General features: G+C 36.8%; 1 protein-coding gene across 4 annotated transcripts in view; it reads left to right on the top strand.

Moving 5' to 3' along the window:
- Positions 1-22,251, top strand: part of DLGAP1 (DLG associated protein 1) — a 979,377-nt gene that overhangs the window by 74,583 nt on the left and 882,543 nt on the right. Inside the window, exon 1 of one of the 4 annotated variants that reach the window (XM_032293471.1) lies at positions 686-999. The exons of the other annotated variants lie outside the window; for them this stretch is intronic. The gene's annotated coding sequence lies outside the window, so the exon portion shown is untranslated. Of the gene's footprint in view, positions 1-685; positions 1,000-22,251 lie in introns of those variants that run through there. 4 annotated transcript variants of the gene reach the window in all.

Genomic DNA, 22,251 nt, shown 5'->3' with positions numbered 1-22,251 from the left:
AATTCCTTTTTTTTCTTGGAGCATCTGAAACTTGGATACAGACTCCGAATAAATAATACATTATTAAGTGGTCTATACTGTGGACTCCTAGAACTTTGTTAACCTTTCATGAGAAAGTTCTGATGTATTTTCACTCAGATTTTAAGGGCCCAATCAAACAATAAGTGAAAAGATCATGCAGCTTCCTTACGGAAGGTAGAGAATTCCCACCTGGATGTAAGCAGCTCCTCCACTAACATACCATAATGATTTGAAGCAGGAGGTCTCTACCCAGGAATCTCAGACTATGCTTCCTGCCACCTGCCCCTCAACAGGTTTTAGGCTACCCATCTGGGTTGCTGGTGGTGACTACTGGCACTGGGATCCATTTTTGTATGACATAGTACTTAGGAGAAAACCAGCTTCCTTTCCCTTGACCCACTTACTATTTTTTTTCCCCAGGCTGGGAGCGCAGTGGTGCTATCTCAGCTCACTGCCACCTCCACCTCCAGGGTTCAAGTGATTCTCCTGCCTCAGCCCCTTGAGTAGTTGGGACTATAGGTGGGTGCCACCATGCACGGCTAATTTTTGTATTTTTAGTAGAGGTGGAGTTTCACCCTGTTAGCAAGGATGGTCTCAATCTCCTGACCTCATAATCCACCCACCTCAGCCTCCCGAAGTGCTGGGATTACAGGAGTAAGCCACCGCGCTCAGCCCCTTGACCCACTTTCGCTGGGAGAAATTGAACTTTTGCTTCATGAGAAGAGAGCCAGCAGTTGAATTTCTCCTTTTAAGGGGTTAGAAACAGATGATAACAACAAATCAGTAACTGATTAAAAACCACCTACCTCAATCGTCTTTGTCTATGACTTCTTTTCTTTAAAAATATTTTCAGACCAAATAAAGAGGGCACGGTATCAAAGCCGTGTGTAGATGTGGAGGGAATGAGGCTGGACTGCTTCTCCATTGCAGTAAACTACTGTTCTGGAGACATTCAGAAACTCCTTTGGCTCCAGTAAGGTAAGCCCAAGAACATCTGTTTCTGGGAGCATACCTTAACAAAGGGTGTAGATCTGTCTGACCAAGAAGCAAAATAAAAGTCAGTATTTCTACTTGAGCAACGCTGAAGGTTTATGCTTTTAGAAAGGACCAGGTTATTTAAGTTACAGCCTCTAATTCAAAAGGGATGCTATGGGCTATGCAGTCGCTTCTTCAATTTCATTCAAGCTAAGGGATCTTCACCAAGCAGTACCACAGAAGTCACCAAAAATAGGTGTCAGGCAGCTATGGGTTGGGGTGAATATCACTGGGCATTTGAGGTAGCAAAGAAATAACCACTGAGTGAACACTAGAGGATGGTGAAATGGGTAGATAGGATTATTTCTTGGGCAAGAAATTGAGATGCTAGAAAGTAAGAAATCCCACTGTGGGTCAGATTGGCCAAAGGCAAATGCAGGAGGAAAAAGGCAAACTTTCTGAGCACATCTTCTGCAACGGGACTCTTTCATTTTTCTTAAATGAAGTAAGGGTTGGAAAAGTAACCAGCTAAGTTTCCCTAGTTGCAGAGGCCTCCATCTCAGTGCTGTTGAAAAACAAATGCTTGCATTTGAGAAAATGATTGAAGGAGGAACATCTTCTTTGTGAAGTGTGTATGTCTGTTTTGCGGCATATATAAGCTCTTCTGGGAGATTATGTTTATCTGGTTTAAAGCAAATTTATCTGAAAAGGATACACTGGACTTGGTCATATGTTTCAACTGGAATAGGCTAAGTTAAATTTAGGTAATTGTGTGTGTAACGTATATGACCATTCTGTACTACTTACTACACCAAGCTTCTTTCTTCCAAGATGAGTGCAGGCTGATGGAGCAGGCCCAAGAGGAACACTTCCAGTTGCAGGTCAGAGACAAAGGAGAACATGGAGGAACCGTGGAAAGCAGTCTTAAAGAGCTCAAAGCTTTGCCCAAAAGGGGCCTCTACAACTCCCCATGGTTTTTCTAGAAACTTTATTGATAATTGCCCAAATGGGGAGGCAATCGAGATATCTTCCATCAGTGGATGGATAAACTGTGGTACATCCAGACAGTGAAATATTATTCAGCTATCAAGCCACAAAAAGACATGAAGGAAACGAAATCCATACTAAGTGAAAGAAAGTAATCTGAAAAGCGTATACTATATGGTTCCAACTGTATGACATTCTAGAAAGGACAGAACAATGGAGATAGTAAAAAGATTTGTGGTTACCAGGGGTCAGGAGGAATGGAGGGATAAATAGGTCAGACACAGAGAATTTTTAGGGCAGTGGAACTATTCTGTATGATACTACAATGGTGGACACATATAATTATACATTTTTCTAAGTCCGTACAATGCACAACACCAAGAATGAGCCCAAATGTAGAAACTGTGGACTTTGAGTGATACTGATGTGTCAGTAGAGGTTCATCAATTACAAAAAATGTACCACCGTGATATGAGATGTCAGTAGTGTTGTGAACATGTGGGGACAGGGGTGCATGGGAACTCTGTCCTTTCCTTTCAATTTTCCTGTGAACCTAAAACTGCTATGAAAACATAAAGTTTATTAATTAAGAATAAATGGGGAGGAATACATCATATTTCACACAATTTGGTATGGGCCAACATGGTATGGGAACATATATTTTTTCCATAAGGAATGGCAGAGAATATTTTGGAGAACAATACAATACGCCCTAAGAATGTATTTCTTAATATCAAAAACCATACCTGATTTAGTCCTGTAGCCACTGCAGGGACTAACACAGCGCCCTACATGTAGTTGGTGTTCAGTTAAATTAAATTAATTAATCTTGAAGTAGAAGCATCTTAGAAACGTGAAGGAAATAGACATCTACATATAGTCAATCTGTTTTTGCTATCACCATTCAGTTGGCGCATACAATTTTTCATTGTAGTAAATTACACAGAACATTAAATTTACCATATTAGCCATTTTTAAGTGTATAATTCAGTCGTGTTAAGTACATTCATATTATTTCACAATCAGTCTCCAGAAGTTTTTCATCTTACAAAACTGAAATTCCATGCCCATTAAGCAACAACTCCCAATTTACCCTTTCCCATGCCCCTTGGCAGCCATCATTCTACTTTCTTTCTGTTGCTGTGAATTTGACTCTTCTAGACACCTCATTTAAATAGAATCATCAAGTATTCATCTTCTTGTGACTGGCTTATTTTATTTCATATAATGTTCTCAAGGTTCCTCCAAGTTGTAGCATATGTCAGAGTGTCCTTCCTTTTTAAGGGTGAATAATAGTTCATAGTTTGTATAGATCACAGTTTGTTCATCCATTCGTCCATTGATGATCAGTTGTATTACTTCCACTTTTTGGCTATTGTGAATAATGCTGCTGTGAACACAGGTGTACAAATATCATGTCGAGATATTGCTTTCCCTTTTTCTTTTTTTGGACATATACCCGGAAGTGGAACTGTTAGATCTTATGGCAACTCAATTTTTAATTGAGGAACGGCGGCAATTTTTCATAGTGGCTATACCGTTTTACACTTTCATCAACAGTAGACAAGGATTCCAGTTTTTCCACATCCTCACCTACACTTGTTATTTCCTTTTTTTGTTTTTGTTTTTGTTTTGACAGTAGCCAATCTAATGGGTGTGAGGTGATATCTCATTGTGGCTGTTACTTTTCTGATATATATATGAGATAATTCTTAAAATTATATTAGATACTTTACAGTTAAGATACTTTGGCTGTGAATAATAGCCAATGGGTTGGGGAGTAACTTTTTCCTTCCTAATATGATGTCTGAAGTTAGTAAAGAGTGAGATTAAGAAAAATTTGTGCATCTTACCTGCAATAGTTTCAATACTACATGACTTCTTAATTTTCTTCACCAATTTCTCTCTGCCTTTACCCACTCTTTAAAGGCCGTTGTTCCCCTGGTTCTGTTCCTGAACTATATGTACCCACTGGGCAAGCTCATCCGTCCCTTCAGCTCCAGTGGCTCTCTTCACTAATGACCCCTAGCTCCATCGTCTCCAGGTGAAGGACTCTCTCCTGTGTTCCAAACTGCATATCCATCTGCATCCTACATATTCCATATGGGTGTGCCACAGACACATGTCCAAAACTGAAACCACTTTTCCCTTCAAAACTGTCTCCTTCTTATTCATTAGCTTCACCATCCTCTAATCAGAAACTTAAGCCTCGTTCTTCAATTTCCCTTCCCCTCGTTTTACTTTACCTTGTCCTGTCGCTACATTTCTAAGCACTCTTTAGCATTGCCCTTATCCTGATTTCAGAGCCTCATTTCTCTCTTGAAATATTGGAAATATTTCAATATGAATTTAGCTCACTGTTTATGCCTAGCTTCCAATCCTCCACATTGCCAACCCCAATTCTTCCCCACTAGGCAATCGGTCCCTATAGAGAACAACCCAATTTCCCAAACTTGATAAAAGAGACACTTCACTACCTGGGTCTTTCTTTACTTAACTTCCTCAGCTGCATTTCTTCTTGATTCTCCCCTTCTGCTGTGTGTGCATTTATTCTAGACAGCTTAGTTATCCCCCAAAATGTCATAGAGAAAGCACGGGACTTAGAGATAGTGCAGAGACAGTTTGTTCTGGTGAGCAAGAGACATCATAATTAGAAGTGTGCCCTAGAATAAGCAGCATAATATTTGTGAAATTAATTTAAAATGAAGTATATTTATTTCCATTTAATAAATATATTTCCGTCATAATTCCTTATATTAACATTTTAAAATCATCATCGGATCAAATATGTGGCCTGGCTTAAATCTTTATTACATTAATTACTTACATACAGCCTTTTGTGGTTTATTTTCACTCATATGTGTCTTATTTCCCAGTTGGACTATTAAAGTCATTTTTTACTCCCAAAGGAGTCTAGCAAAATGCCTTGGAGGCGTGTTTCTTATAGAGGCTTAATAAATGCCTCTTGGCTGATTTGTATTGCCTACTTTTTCCCTCAACCTTGCTCCCTCATTTCTTCATCCAGCCCTTTTCATCCAGTCCCATGGTTTTTATTACAATTCCAATGAGGGTTTAGGTATTTAGAACACAGTGGGTGGTCAATAAATATTGAAGAGTAACAGCATCCTCCCCATACTAACTTAAATCTTGTTTCATTTGCAAGTGACTTAAAAAGGTAGTTTACTCTTATTTATCTCAGAATATTATAGAGGCCCCATTTCTCTTTCACCCCAAACACTCACACTTCACAGATTTTATACCCTGGTTATCCCTATTACGCAACTTGATGCTCCACTAACTTTCTTTCGTTCCCTAATTTCTTTTAACTGGCATCTTCTCTACTCTAATCATAGCTCTACTTTCTGTTTGCTTACTTTCATTCTCACATGCCTAGACCTTTGAGTGTTGTTCTCCCAGACAGTCAGCTTCTAATGCTGTCTAAAATAGTAGCTTCCCATAACCCCATTTCCTTACAAATGCTGTACCTATATGATCTTTCTCATTACTCTAAGGACCTGAGAATACTCATGTCCATATTTTTCCATCATCACCTGCATTAACTCTTAGCCAGCTCTTTGACCTTGGACAGGTTGATTGGCCTATGCAACTACAGCTCACTTAAAAATGTTCCATCACTGTCACTCTTGCTTCTACATATAGCTAATGTGACATTAATCATGATGAACTATAATTATATTTGATACTTGGCTGTATCCAGTGGACTAAAATCTCCTGAAGGAATGTTTAAGTCCCAATGACGTCATAGCTGTCATTGTAACCACCCCTTCCCCAGCCCCCAGCAATACCTTGTCACAGATGCTTTCAAATATTTGTTGAGGAAATGAACTTAAATGGGACACTTCATTAGCCCACAGTAGTCCATTTTCTAAATCCTCAAGGCAGCTTCTTAAAAGTCCCTGTTCTCATTCTGTCTATTTCCTTGTGCTCTTCTGTGCTTGGAAAGTTTCCATAAGCTTTCTTCTGAATACCCGCAGAAAGCTCATATTCTCTACAAAAATGATTTGAACAACAGCACAACATTAATGTTAACTTATGGGCACGTTTACTCTTAACTGGATTCCACATGACTCCACCGCTGCTATGAGATTATTCATAACTAAAGTGATGGAAGTAAAATGTAAAAAAATAAACTTACTTACCATTTTATTATATTTATGTGTCTTTTTGTTATGTAGCTTGTTTTAGAAGTCTCTGCATGGTGACAGCCCTGAATCTGTAGATTTCTTTTCCTGGAACAGCCTGTCAAGTAGATGCCACCCTGTGGTTTCTGTGAGGTGCCTACTGCTTATTCACATGGCTGTTTTATTTATTTATATAATGTGATACATTATTCCAGGCAGCAACCAACCATCTGCATCTCTCAAATCAGATGTGATCAACAACAGAGTTTTCTGCTAAGGTATGGAAAAAATGAAAGTATTATAATACTATAACCAAAAAAGAATGAAAAACAAATATCCAATCGAATACCATTTTGACCCAGATTTCAGGGTGTCTGCGGAGGAAATTTTGAGAGCTAACTTTTCCTGAACATAGAAGTACACCAGCTATCATCTCAAATAATTATAGAATGAGTTTCATTGTCTCACTGCTACTTTGGTATTTTCTGTATTCAACATCTATATGCTGCCTGAGATCATCTGAGAATATGTATATGAAAACGCGAGTGAAAATAGAAGAGGAATCTAGTCATCTAAGGACTGTATCAAGGGAGTGGTTGTTAGTGTCAGTAAGTCTGGGTTCTATTTCTGAGTCTACCCTCCCTTCCTTTCTACTTTCCAGCCTGCCCAAGCTTTCATTATTACTTATTTTGTTGTATTGTATTGTTTTGTAAAGTGATTATTTCCATGGCAACGAGGCACTGTTCCAGGCATTAGGGAGGCATGACAGCCACAGTGGAGTTGGGAATCAGCAAAGAAGATAAAGGGAGTGGAGAGAAAAGGAGTGGGGAACAGAAAAACTTTGAAAGCAAAGATGTAGGATGAATCCGACAAAGCATCAAAGGTATTCTAATTTCTAATGTCAGTTAATGGAAAATTTGGGGTTGTTCATGTTTACTAGGTCAGTGAATAAGATAGTCAGATTTTTGTTTGTTTTCTAATAATAAAAAAATGGAATGCTATTCTGAGAAGACACTGCTGCTGAAATTACAGGGTCTAGCCTTCAGATAGACTAAGTAGTCTTTTCCGATCCACTTGGCATTCTGACCTTTCTGATGGTCGAAATGATAAATGAGAATAGGGCAAATTTAGCTATGTTAGTATGAAGAAATATAGAGAGAGTATTTGATCTGGAGTTAGCCCTGATGTTGAAAAATAACAAAGGAAAACTCACACTATTGCTGTTAGAAGGTTCAACCTGTTTTCCAAAGATGAAAAATAAAATTCCTTTGATGAACAAGATATGGTGTATGAAAATGGACTAATCCCTGCTATTATATTCTGTCATCACAGTGGACTGGATAGTTCCACATGAACACAAAGATAGTTATCAGATCAGTAATAATAATAATTATAAGGATCTCAACTTCCTGAGCACTTACTAAAATCCAGGTGCTAGTCTAATCAATTTCAACATATTAACTTAGCAACTTCTCTGAGAAGAGAGAGCTCTTTTGAAATCAGACTTAGTGTATACAATTGCCTTCACAATGAAAATGTAGCTCTGCACATGTCCTCACTGGACCCTAAGAAACTTGGATAGAGCTGATATTAGGTAGCTTAAACATTACTTTTCGGCCGGGTGTGGTGGCTCACACCTGTAATCCCAGCACTTTGGGAGGCCAAGGCAGGCAGATCACAAGATCAAGAGATTAAGACCTTCCCAGCCAACATGGTGAAACCCCATCTCTACAAAAAATACAAAACAAATTAGCTGGTAGTGCATGCTTATAGTCCCAGCTACTTGGGAGGCTGAGGCAGGAGAATCCGTTGAACCCGGGAGACAGAGATTGCAGTGCACCAAGATCACACCACTGCCCTCCAGCCTGGCGACACAGCGAGACTCTGTCTCAAAAACACAAAACAAAACAAAAAACATTTACTTTTTATTATTCATCAGATATAATATTTAATCATACCTTCAATTCTGTCATTAACACTCAACTTAGGAGTAAGTCTCATTGCTGTTGACCGGTTATTTAGAGGATGCAAATTTCTTGTTGCTGTATGGCATAATTTACCATTTTATGACATTACCATAGTGTATGGAAGCTGTTTTGACTTTTGTACATCTTATTAGCAGAGTGAAAGTCTGTTTTACACTAATCTTTTCCATTTCCCTGAGTCTGGATAATTGATTCCGAGTTATTTTATTTACTGGGTGGGAGCCATTGAAATGGTTGCACTTAAGCTCATCTTCAAACTTGCGGATTAGACTTGCCTGTAGTGTAGGTTCAAATGGAGATGGAACCATTCTGCTTCTTCCCTTCAGTATCGTATTTGTGTTTTCTCCATTTGATTACTTAAGACACTCACATGGTCATATTATGTGGGTTATTAAAAGGAGGTATAACAATCTATAATATATAATCACTTTGCATTCTACATAGGATAGTCAGCAATTCCACTTGATTCTCATAAGCAAACATTCATTTTTTTGAGCAGGGACACTTAGTTTTCTCTAAGTGAATACAAAGCTTGTTCAATAACTGATTGGTTTAGAACCCAGGTTGCTTATCTTCCAGTCTAATGCTGTTTCTAGTGCAAGCTCCTGCCAGTAAGCTGGAGAGAGATATCTTACATGCCAATTTTATTAGGAATATGTTTTCAAAATTTAATTGTTTGGGGAAAAGGAAAATGAATGCTAATGAAAACTATGAAAATCCCATTAATGTACTGAATATTTTGAGTTTAAGTAAGTACTGTTTTACTCATTAATAAATATGCTTGCACAGTAGTTGAATTTTAAAAGTTAAAACTCTAGAGATAATGACCTTTCAGTTAGATGAATATTAGAACATTATTCCCCAGGTAATGTTTTAATGTTTTGTTTGTGCTTTTTGTTCTACCTGGATAATGATGCAGTAATTCTTAGGACATTTAGCTTTTATGAAAAGGAGTGAAGCTAATTAACCTCTGATTTCTTTACTAAATTCTGTTAGCAGGCAGATCAGTCATTTGACCGCTATTAGGCAAGATAATATAATGGAAAGACGTGGCTGGTAATCCTCTATGAATTCTTACTACAGATACTGAAATACTGGCTGGACCTATGCACACTCTTTGGTTTCCAAGGTTCTGAGTTGCCCTGGCTTTGAGGTAATCCATTGTGTGGCCATTTAACCTACATTGCTGAAGAGTAGGGTCAAATTCATGTTTGATTTAAACAACTTCAGGTGACCCATTCAATAAATCTTTATTAAATCCTTATTATGCCTAAAGTAAGAACTGTAGGCATGTGAGATAGCATAAAATATATAACAAAAGATACAGAAAATGTTTTATTTTTCATATAGCCTTTTCCAAAAAGTGAATTAGCATTCCTGTCCTTGAGAGTTAGCAAGTAGATAATTTATTTAAACCCAGGAGCTAAAGACCCAAAATATACAAAAGATAGGTTTTTTTTTTTTTTAATTGCAAAGTAATTGATTTTCCTCCAAATTTGTTCCAGTGGTTTTATTAGTTATATAGTAAAGAACTTTCCAGTTTCATAACAAGATGTAATACTTAAAAAAAAAGCACAGTGGCTATTTTTATTGGCCCCAGAGTTGTTGTTTTTTTCTCATAGTCTGTTAGTAGATTTTGCTTAGAGAAGAATTTCAAATATAGAAATAAGTGCTGACAACTATAATGCATAATTTAAAAATATCTAATAATGGCTAACCTTTATTGAGTACTTAATATTTTCAAAGTGCTGCAAGCCTAAGAGGTAACTCTTACAATTATCCTCATTATATGTGAAGAAATTAAAGTTTAGTGAGGTGTGCTGGGAATGGGAATCCAGCTGCATCTAACTGCAGAGTCTTCTTGGCCACTCCACTCCAGTGGGTGATGTCAGAACAATTAGATAAATATAAGTGATATGTCCCCACCCAAATCTCATCTTGATTTATAGCTTCCATAATTCCCACATGTTGTGAAGGGACCCAGTGGGAAATAACTGAATCATGGGATGGGTCTTTCCCATGCTATTCTCATGGTAGTGAATAAGTCTCATGTGATCTCATGATTTTATAAGAAATTTCCCTTCGCTAGGCTCTCATTCTGTCTCTTGCCTGCTGCCATGTAAGATGTGTCTTTTGCCTTACGCCATGATTATGAGGCCTACGCAATCATGTGGATGTGAGTCCATTAAGCCTAATTTTCTTTATAAATTACCCAGTCTAGGGTATGTCTTTATCAGCAGCATGAAAACAGACTAAAACAATAAGCAAGTGCCTGGAAACTTAGAGTGGGAAGACAGCCTATAAGTGTGAAGAAATCCAGAAAGGTCTCCTAAAAATAGTGATGTTTTGTTGGGCTTTGAAGAATGAATAGGATTTGAACAAACACGTTAGAGAGAGAGAAAGGTTAAATGTCAAAGGAATAGGAAATGGAGAACTCCTTTGTCAGGTTCTTTTTTTTTTTTTTAAAGATGGGGTTTCACCATGATGGACAGGCTGGTCTTGAACTCCTGATATCAGGTGATTCACCCACCTCGGCCTACCAAAGTGCTAGGATTACAGGCATGAGCCATCGTGCCCAGCCAAGTTCTTAATCTGCTGGAGCATGGAATTAATAGGAAAGAAAAACAGGACAGAATTTTAAAAAGGAGGTGAAAAACACATCTTAAGTACGAAATCATAGAAAGCATAATTAGTGACACCCATCTAGATACTTTTACTTTATTCCATAGAAGATTACTTTTGAAGATTTTGGAAGAAGTATAAGATTCATCAAATATTACCTGAGGACTGAGTCTTTTGAAATATGCTCCCTATAGCTTTTATCAATTGGGCATCATTGTGCTTATATTTTGTGATGTAACTGCACTGCACTGTTGAATATTTATCAGATTGTTCATTTTTTATATCTATTTGTCTATCTATCATGTTAATCTCTGAAAACCATTGTACACCCACTCCAATAGAAGAATGGCCATACAAAGTCAAACTTCTAGGCCTTAGCAAAAGCACAATAATTTTAACATGGGGAAATCTTTCCAATCATCTCTATGTCAACCATTTTGAATTATAACTGTAAAATATATAGTGTTAGCCACCTTGGAAATATTATGTATGATAAGCTAGTTAGAAAGTAATGATTGTTGGTTGGACATAAATTAAATGAGTATTCTTGATTGTTGGCTAAAGCTCCTTGAATGTGAAAATAGGGTGTGCCTCACACTATAATACATCTGTTTTAATCAGGTCATTAGGGAGGGAAGCCACATGTATGTACCAGAGGACAACTGAATTGGCAGCTGCATCATTAAGCTGCCTTATGGTACATATCTCAAGAGAGGCTGAGTCCTGCTGCTGGAACAGTGGATCCAGACAAAGATGTATCTCATCAATGCTGTGTGTGAGTGAAGGAGATGAAGTTCACTAATTAGTATACAAACTGAGAGTTAAGATCCTGGGAAACACATTAATGGTATGGCAAAGCCTGAATGGGGTGGACAAATAGGAAGTCAGAGTTTGGTAAAGATTAAAAGAGAGTTTATGTGAATATCTTGCTAGACTAGATTCTATTCTCAATTATACCCCTTAAGTGCTCAGCTTGGTGTGCTTCTTGAGACCAGGAGCATGTGTAGAAGTAACCAACCTTCACATAAATCATCTTTAGTAAATGTGGAAAGGGAGTGATTTGTGAGAATAAAGCAAAGGAAAGATTGATGTATTAATAATTGACTCCCTTTCTTCCATGACTCTTTGCCCTCCATTTTTATTTATTTGTAGACTTACAAATAAATTGTAGACTTACATCCTGCAATCAAGGGCAAATGCCCAGAACTCTCCTTTAGTGCTTGTTAAATTAGAAACTCCTTAAAGGTCATTGTAATTTGAAGAGGCAGTGACTTTCTAATGTTTTAGTGGAAACTGTAACAAGAATAATTTTCAAAATGTAATGATATTCATTATATTTTCCAGTGAGTAATATTTGGGAAATCATCAAGAAGTGTATGTTTGTGATGTTATTCCTCATTATTAAAATCCTTAAACTACAAGTGCTACGCATAGTGATGAGTATAATTTTAGTTGAATTTTTCATCCATCTCATTTATTCTTTTCTTGGAAGGGCATTTGTGTGTCAGGAGCACAACAACAATAATATTTCACTTGCATTATTTTATTTCTCCATGAGATTGCATCTGAGTTTTCAACATGAGATTAATGCTTGCCACGTGTACTTTAAATATCTAAGTAATGTATATTGGTTTATTGATTTTTCAAAATTAGCTTAAATTTTCCAGCACAACGCATCTTTTTAAGGATCTCTTCTTTTATTTAAATATTCATATTAGATTTCAATGCCTTCTATTAGAATCTATACCTTAATTACTTATTTCAGTTGAGTGACATTCAGTTATATTTTTGGAACATGGGTTCAACTTAATTAACATATTTCTGGAATGCCTACTAGAGTGGTCCACATATAGAAACTATTGAAGATATACAACACTTTACCTCTGCCCTAAGGAAGGTTTCCGTTAGGTGAGTTATATTCTATCAAAGGTATTGTTTCACAAATGAAAGTTGCTCCCATCGAAGCTTCAGTTGTGAGGCACAGATTTTGTATGGTGTTTTCAGGGGTGATTGTATGAACTGGCATTGTGTCCTTATTCTTTCATGTTATTCAAGAAAAAAGAAGAATTTGGGTGGGCCTTGAAAGATGTAGAATTAATATAGAGACAGTCAAAAGGGAACTTCTCCATCAGGTCTCTAAGACATGGAAAGCCAGTCAAATTAGCTTCACTAAGAAAGTGTTTATTAAAAGATGGCAGTAGTATTGAGGAGAACTAAAGAAAGTGAAGACCCACTGGGTTGTCTTGGGAGTAGAGCTAAAAAGCTCTGGGGAACAAAGCAGCGATTTCTGTCCCACCTCCTCCACTGTTCTTTTCTCCTCTCTTGTTCTTTCATCACCTGGTTCCTGTTTCTGCTTTTATATGTCTGCAATCTGACTCTCTCCGCTAAATAATTAGTACACATAGCTTCTGGGGCTTCCATAGTTTCTGATTCTATATGATTTTCCAGCTCCAAGAACTACTAGTAATTGATTCAGTCTTTACTCTGTTAGTTAAATTATTAAGAAAGAAGATCTGAGCTGTTTAGATCATGGGTAAAGGATCAACCCTTAGTCCTATCAACTGTGGTCACACAGCACAGGAGATCACATGCTGTGAACGGATAAGCAGGGACTCACTCTTCTGGAGGGGAGTGGTGGGGTATGTAGTTGTCAAAGGGCTCCCAGGAGAGAGGATGTTAGCTGAAGAGGAACTGCAAGTTTATTAAATGCAGAGCTAAATAGTAAGAATGAATGAGATTCATGGAATGGTGTTTATGAAATTGTGACACAACCAGGCTTTTAGGAGGGAAGGAAGATCTATGTAGGAAAGCGTCAGAAATAAAAACAGATAAAATGAGTTCAGATTAAGTAGTGAGTCAAAGTTCTCAAGAAAACAGGATACCTACACTGATGGAGTACACACTATGTATGGAGCACCTTAGGTGCTTTCAAATTGTATAGTGTGCCTCACCACCACTAATTATTAAGCACTCTAAGAGCTTGATTTTGTTTGTTGATTTTGGTTTTAATGATAATGCAGTTTGTAGATTCATAGAAGATAAATTTGATATTTCATCTCAAGGTATCAAACCTACTTACCAGTAGAACAATCAAACCTACCTCAACCTGGGTGTTAATTCTATTTTCTGACCATACTCTTTAGATGTTTAATTATACTGAATGATTTTGTCATTAAAAAGTTATAATGTATTGCATTGGTCCTGTTAACAGAAGTTCTAAATTTTTAATTGAAGATATAGGTGATGGGGAGGAAGGCAGCAAATCACACTGCCACATGTGTACCTATGCAACAATCTTGCATGTTCTTCACATGTACCCCAAAACCTAAAATGCAATGCAATAAAATAAAAGAAAATAAAAAGAAAAGTGATAGAGTTACATGTTCAATGTAAATAACAGAAAACTAAATGTAAAAAATAGAATACAAAATGTGAAGACCTTTATTCTTACTTCTTTCCTGGCTTTGCCATTCCAGACTTCCCCCATTCAGTAGTCTTCCCTAGAGATAACCATAATATGTAGTATTTTTGCAGACTTTTTTCTAATAGAGATAATATAAACATTATATATAACATTTCTAATATATGTTATATCTATTAGAGAAAAAGTCTGAAAAGTGATATATTATTATATATATAAACACATAAATAAAGGTAGATAGATTTCATATTATTCTGTAATATGGATTTAATTTGGCCATACTCCAAAGTACATGCTTAGTAAAGGTTAAAATTATGCTATTATTAATGTGATAAACATTCTTAAACATGGTTTTGTGCATATATGATTATACTTATAAATGATGGATTCCAAATTGTAGAATTTGAAGATCAAAAATATGTGCTGTTTATTATTATAGCCAAGTTGTCTTCTGAAAAGGCTCTACTGATTTACACTGCCACCAACAGTGTGTGAGATAACCTGTTTTCCACTCCCGCACCGTTCTATTAAGAATGTTTTTTTGGCTTCTTTTCAAAGTGAATCATGACTGTGTTTATATTACTCAATAGTGTGGATTATGTATTTTATAAGAAAGTAATAATTTAAATGTCACAATATAAGGACGATATAAAAGAGTGTTTTGTTAAGTGATTGAAGATGAAGTTAATTTCAAATTTCTAAGGAATGTAAGCTCTTCAATAAAACTTATTTATCCTTTAAAAGGAAATACTTATTATTCATCTCAGTGAGATCAAAATATACTCCATATTTTCTCAAACAAACAAAACCATGGCAAATCACTAAAGTTCATTTTAGAGTTTTTATAAATACTTGATATTTTTAAGCAATGTATTTGCATGAGAAAATTAGCTAGGAATCTGGGAATAATGAATTTAAAGGAATATGATAGTTCTTTTCTATTCAGAACTTGATTCTTTTCTTGAGTGGATGAGAATGGTAGTAAATGCTCTCTTCAGTTTGCAAGAGGCAGGGTGCATCACTGGCCATTTCTTGTTGTCTTCTACATCCAGTTCTAGAGGGAGCATCATCCACAAATGTAGCCATTATGCCTTAACTCTGTGTATGCAAGCGTGTGTGTGTATGTGTGATAATGAGAAATGCATAACAGTGACCTCTGAGCCCCTGGAAATGCCTTGGTTGTATGGCAGAGTCACAGACCTTTGAAGGTTCAATATGTTGGGAAGTGAGCAATTCTTTCTACTCAATCAGTGGGTGTACTCAGAATTTATGAAGTCAGAAAGTTCTGCCAAAGTTATACTCACACCAGATCACCTAATCTATAAGTAATCCAGATAACCATTGTCAAGGAAATTATATCTTAAGAGTACTTTGGGTGGTTGTGGGTTAATATTTTAGTGCCCTGATGCAAATGCCAAGTTCAAACACCTGAAAACCCAGGGCGCTGCTCTGTTTCTAGTAAGTGCCTGATGAATCTGTTAAATAAAATCATTTCCACCTATACCAAGGATTAACAGAGAGAAACACAAGCCATTATCACTGACCAAGTTCTCAGAATCATTCTTTAAATACACCCTAACTCTCTTACAAGACTGTCCTTTTAAGACTGATGGCCAGTTATTCTTCTGACGTAGAAAGTTTCCTCTTGACATTAGTTATCTTTGGTCTAAAACTATTATATATTAATGGATATTCCTTCTTAAGAAATGATAAAGACCACAACCTTGATATGGGAGCACTAGGATTCCTATTATCTGAGGTTGCAGTAAAGATTAATCACTTTCATTTCCACTGAAATTCAAATAATCATTAATAACAACATGCGATACATGAGAGTAAAGCAAAGGGATGCAGAATACAGAATTCAGTGATTTCTACATGGATTCCACAAAGGGATTTGTGCTTTTACATCATGAAAAATGTAATCAGATTGAAAGCTCTTGAGATAGACGAGAACAGGTTATGGAACTGGAGTATGTGCCAAAAGTAATTACTGAATATACTCAAAAATCATTTTAGTAAGCTGCATAGGAGAGCCCAATGACATTAACAGCTGGTTGTTGCCTTGGCCCACATACTGTATTTGAAATAGTGCCATTATATATGCCAAGCATTATTTAAGTTCATGATAGCTTTAGGTACCTATTTGATACTTTCTATCTTCAAGTATAATTCAGTGTTTTCAGTTTGTTTTCAAGCCCTCCTGAAAGGTTCTTCACCTTGTATAATCTGAAGAATTACCTTTTATACTGATATATCAAATAGAAGTGTATTATAAATTAAAACCATCTGTGTTTGCCAAATGTCTATATATCGCAGTTATAGTGAGTTAAAACTGATGAAGAGAAAAACAGTTGTTTTTGCATTTCTATAAGCAATGAACTTAATGTATGGATAGTCTTAAATATTAACTAGAAATAAGAATTTACTCTGCTTGAAGAAAACACAGTATGATAAATTCAACTCTCAAATCATAATTTAATTGAAAGGATTTTATTCTATCGATTCTTACTCAGCAGGCTTTTGCACAGATACATCTTGAGCCTTGCCGTAGTGTGTACAGACTAGTATGATGTTTAAAACTCACAGTGATGAGAGTGAAATCACATTGTGCCACTGCTTCTTTATAAATGTTGAAATCAGATCGATCTAGGAGGCTCTGATAGATCAAATAATGCTTAGAAAATCATTTGCTTTAGAAGGAAGAACATAGCTTTGGTCTCAGGTTGGTTCGTCTCAGTTTTGAAAACCTAAATCTATTTATCACAAAGCAGACAACTGGCTTTTGGAAACATATATTGTTGTGGCACAGGGCTGAGCAAAGAAAAAACATAGAATATGTTTGGTTGCTTAGTATATAACTGAATTCGAACAATAAAACTTTTATTCCTGTTGAAACTCAAATTGGGTGAAAAGTGTCAACAGGACCAAAATTTTTGGATTGATTTAATCCAGCTAATCCAAATACAACTATATGATCCTTCATTGCCATTCTGTAGCTTCATTCCTCATCAGCATTCATTTATTAATATTTCACTGAAAAACGTATTTGGAACTCTTAGGTGAAAACTACCAAATCAGTGGAAAGTGCTATAGTAAAGTGATAAAATTGTATCTAATAAAAGTTAGAAGAAAGAAGAGCTTCCCATCATAAAGTGCTCCAATAAAATTTAATTTCTGGATTTTCTTCCAAAATAATGTGGGTCAAATTTATTTTTGTAAATTATGCATTATTTGTTTGAAAAGCAATATATCCTCTAAATAACTAGGAGAGAAGTGGTATTTTTTATTGTGAGTTTTTCCATTAATATAGTTAAAAGTTATTCATTCCCTTTTTTTTATTGCATTTTAGGTTTGGGGGCACATGTGAAGAACATGCAAGATTGTTGCATAGGTACACACGTGGCAGCATGATTTGCTGCCTTCCTCCCCTTCAGCTATATCTGGCATTTCTCCCCATGCTATCTCACCCCAACTCCCCACCCCCACTGTCCGTCCCCCATTTCCCCCTAACAGACCCCAGGGTGTGATGGTCCCCTCCCTGTGTCCATGTGTTCTCATTGTTCAACACTCGCCTGTAAGTGAGAACATGCCGTGTTTGATTTTCTGTTCTTGTGTCAGTTTGCTGAGAATGATGGTTTCCAGGTTCATCCATGTCCCTACAAAGGACACGAACTCATCATTTTTGATGGCTGCATAGTATTCCATGGTGCATATTTGCCACATTTTCCCTGTCCAGTCTATCATTGATGGGCATTTGGGTTAGTTCTAAGTCTTTGCTATTGTAAACAGTGCTGCAATGAACATTCGTGTGCACGTGTCCTTATAGTAGAACGATTTATAATCTTTTGGATATATACCTAGTAATGGGATTACTGGGTCAAATGGAATTTCTATTTCTAGGTCCTTGAGGAATCGCCACACTGTCTTCCACAATGGTTGAACTAAATTACACTCCCACCAACAGTGTAAAAGTGTTCCTATTTCTCCACATCCTCTCCAGCATCTGTTGTCTCCAGATTTTTTAATGATCGCCATTCTAACTAGCGTGAGATGGTATCTCAATGTAGTTTTGATTTGCATTTCTCTAATGACCAGTGATGAGGAGCATTTTTTCATGTATTTGTTGGCCTCATGTATGTCTTCTTTTGTAAAGTCTGTTCATATACTTTGCCCACTTTTGAATGGGCTTGTTAGTTTTTTTCTTGTAAATCTGTTTTAGTTCTTTGTAAATTCTGGACATCGGCCCTTTGTCAGATGGGTAGACTGCAAACATTTTTTCTCATTCTGTTGGTTGCCGATTCACTCTAATGACTGTTTCTTTTGCCTTGCAGAAGCTGTGGAGTTTGATTAGGTCCCATTTGTCTATTTTGGCTTTTGTTGCCAATGCTTTTGGTGTTTTGGTCATGAAGTCCTTGCCTACGCCTATGTCCTGAATGGTTTTGCCTAGATTTTCTTCTAGGGTTTTTATGGTGTTAGGTCTTATGTTTAAGTCTTTAATCCGTCTGGAGTTAATTTTAGTGTAAGGTGTCAGGAAGGGGTCCATTTTCTGCTTTCTGCACATGGCTAGCCAGTTTTCCCAACACCATTTATTAAATGGGGAATCCTTTCCTCATTGCTTGTTTTTGTCAGGTTTGTCAAAAATCAGATGGTTGTAGATATGTTGTGTTGCCTCCGAGACCTCTGTTCTGTTCCATTGGTCTATATCTCTGTTTTGGTACCAGTACCATGCTGTTTTGATTACTGTAGCCTTCTAGTATAGTTTGAAGTCTGGTAGTGTGATGCCTCCCACCTTGTTCTTTTTGCTTAGAATCGATTTGGCTATGTGGGCTATCTTTTGTTTTCATATAAAGTTTAAGGTGTTTTTTTCCAGTTCTGTGAAGAAGGCCATTGGTAGCTTGATGGGGTTAGCATTGAATCTGTAAATTACTTTGGGAAGTATGGCCATTTTCACGATATTGATTCTTCCTAACCATGGACATGGAATGTTTCTCCATCTGTTTCTGTCCTCTCTTATTTCATTTAGCAGTGGTTTGCAGTTCTCCTTGAAGAGGTCCTTTACGTTCCTTGTTAGTTGTATTCCTAGGTATTTTTATTCTCTTTGTAGCAATTGTGAATGGAAGTTTGTTCTTGATTTGGCTCTCTTTAAGTGTGTTCTTGGTGTATAGGAATGCATGTGATTTTTGCACATTGATTTTGTATCCTGAGACTTTGCTGAAGTTGCTTATCAGTTTCAGGAGATTTTGGGCTGAGACGATGGGGTCTTCTAGATGTACAATAATATCATCTGCAAATAGAGACAATTTGACTTCCTCCTTCCTATTTGAATACCCTTTATTTCTTTTTTTTGCCTCATTGCTCTGGCTAGAATTTCCAGTACTATATTGAATAAGAGTGGTGAGAGAGGGCATTGTTGTCTAGTGCCAGATTTCAGAGGGAATGCTTCTAGTTTTTGCCCTTTCAATATGATATTGGCTATTGGTTTGTCGTAAATAGCTTTTATTATTTTGGTTTATCGTAAATAGCTTTTATTATTTTGAGATATGTTCCATAAATACATAGTTTATTGAGGTTTTTTAGCATAAAGGGCTGATGAATTTTGTCAAAGGCCTTCCCTGCATCCATTGAGATAATCATGTGGTTTTTGTCTTTGGTTCTGTTTATGTGGTGAATTACATTTATAGATTTGCATATGTTGAACCAGCCTTGCATCCCCGGGATGAATCCTACTTGATCATGGTGGATAAGCTTTTGATGTGCTGTTTCCATCGGTTTGCCAGTATTTTATTGAAGATTTTTTGCATCGATATTCATCATGGATATTGGTCTGAAGTTTTCTTTTCTTGCTGAGTCTCTGCCGGGTTTTGGTATCAGGATGATGTTGGTCTCATAATTTGGGAAGGATTCCCTCTTTTTGGATTGTTTGGAATAGTTTCAGAAGGAATGGTACCAGCTCCTCTTTGTATGTCTGGTAGAATGTGGCTGTGAACCCATCTGGACGTGGGCTTTTTTGGGCAGTAGGCTCTTAATTCCTGCCTCAACTTCAGACCTTGTTATTGGTCTATTCAGGGTTTCGACTTCTTCCTGGTTTAGTCTTCAGAGGGTGCAAGTGTCCAGGAATTCATCCATTTCTTTCAGGTTTATGTCCATAGAGTTGTTTGTAATAATCTCTGATTATGGTTTGTATTTCTGTGGAATCTGTGGTGATATCCCCTTTATCGTTTTTTATTGCATCTATTTGATTATTCTCTTTTCCTTTTTATTAATCTGGTTTAGTGGTCTATTTTGTTGATCTTTTTGAAAAACCAGGTCCTGGATTTATTGATTTTTTGAAGGGTTTTTTGTGTCTCTCTCTCCTTCAGTTCTGCTCTGATTTTAGTTATTTCTTGTCTTCTGCTAGGTTTTGAGTTTTTTTGATCTTGCTCCTCTAGCTCTTTCAATTTCGATGATACGGTGTCGATTTTAGATCTCTCCTTGCTTCTCATGTGGTCATTTATTGCTATATATTTTCCTCTAGAGACTGCTTTAAATGTGTCCAAGAGATTCTGGTATGTTATGTCTTCATTCTCATTGGTTTCGAAGAACATCTTTATTTCTGCCTTCATTTCATTGTTTATCCAGTCAACATTCAAGAGCCAGTTGTTCAGTTTCCATGAAGCTGTGAGGTTCTGAGTTAGTTTCTGAATTCTGAGTTCTAACTTGATTGCACTGTGGTCTGAGAGACTGTTATGATTTCCGTTCTTTTGCATTTGTAGAGGAGTGATTTACTTCCAATTATGTGGTCAATTTTAGAGTAGGTGCAATGTGGTGCTGAGAAGAATGTGTATTCTGTGGATTTGCTTTGGAGAGTTCTGTAAATGCCTATTAGGTTTGCTTGGTCCAGGTCTGAGTTCAAGTCCTAGATATCCTTATTAATTTTCTGTCTCACTGATCTGTCTAATATTGACAATGGGGTGTTAAACTCTCCCACTATTATTGTGTGGGAGTCTAAGTCTCTTTGTAAGTGTTTAAGAACTCGCCTTATGTATCTGGGTGCTCCTGTATTGGGTGTGTATATATTTAGGATCGTTAGCTCTTCTTGTTGCATTGATCCTTTTACCATTATGTAATGTCCTTCTTTGTCTCTTTTGATATTTGTTGATTTGAAGTCTATTTTATCAGAGGCTAGAATTGAAACTCCTCGTTTTTTTTTTTTTTTTTTTTTTTTTTTTTTGCTCTCCATTTGCTTGGTAAATCTTCCTCCATCACTTTATTTTGAGCCTTTGTGTATCCTTGCATGTGAGACGGGTTTGCTGGATACAGCACACCAATGGGTTTTGGCTTTTTATCCAATTTTCCAGTCTGTGTCTTTTGATTTGGGCATTTAGTCCATTTACATTTAGGGTTAATATTGTTATGTGTGAATTTGATCCTGCCATTTTGATGCTAGCTGGCTATTTTGCCGGTTAGTTGGTGCAGTTTCTTCATTGCGTTGGTGTTCTTTACCTTTTGGTATGTTTTTGGAATGGCTAGTACTGGTTGTTCCCTTCCATGTTAAGTGCCTCTTTCAGGAGCTTTTGTAAAGCAGGCCTGGTGGTGATGAAATCTCTGAGTACTTGCTTGTTCGTAAAGGATTTTGTTTTTCCTTCACTTATGAAGCTTAGTTTGGCTGGATATGAAATTCTTGGTTGAAAGTTCTTTTCTTTAAGGATGTTGAATATTGGCCCCCACTCTCTTCTGGCTTGTAGGGTTTCTGCTGAGAGATCTGCTGTGAGTCTGATGGGCTTCCCTTTGTGGGTAACCTGACCTTTCTCTCTGGCTGCCCTTAATATTTTCTCCTTCATTTCAACCCTGGTAAATCTGATGATTATGTGCCTTGGGGTTGCTCTTCTTGAGGAATATCTTTGTGGTGTTCTCTGTATTTCCTAAATTTGAATATTGGCCTGCTTTGCTAGGTTGGGGAAGTTTTCCTAGATAATTTCCTGAAGAGTACTTTCCAGCTTGGATTCATTCTCTCTGTCACATTCGGGTACACCTATCAAATGTAGATTAGGTCTTTTCACATAGTCCCACATTTCTTGTAGACTTTGTTCATTCCTTTTTACCCTTTTTTCTCTAA

This window comes from Sapajus apella, unplaced genomic scaffold, assembly GCF_009761245.1.
Source record: "Sapajus apella isolate SASKATOON/1434 unplaced genomic scaffold, GSC_monkey_1.0 scaffold29, whole genome shotgun sequence".
NCBI classification, from domain to species: Eukaryota; Metazoa; Chordata; class Mammalia; order Primates; family Cebidae; genus Sapajus; species Sapajus apella.
This window is presented reverse-complemented; position numbering and strand designations above follow the sequence as displayed.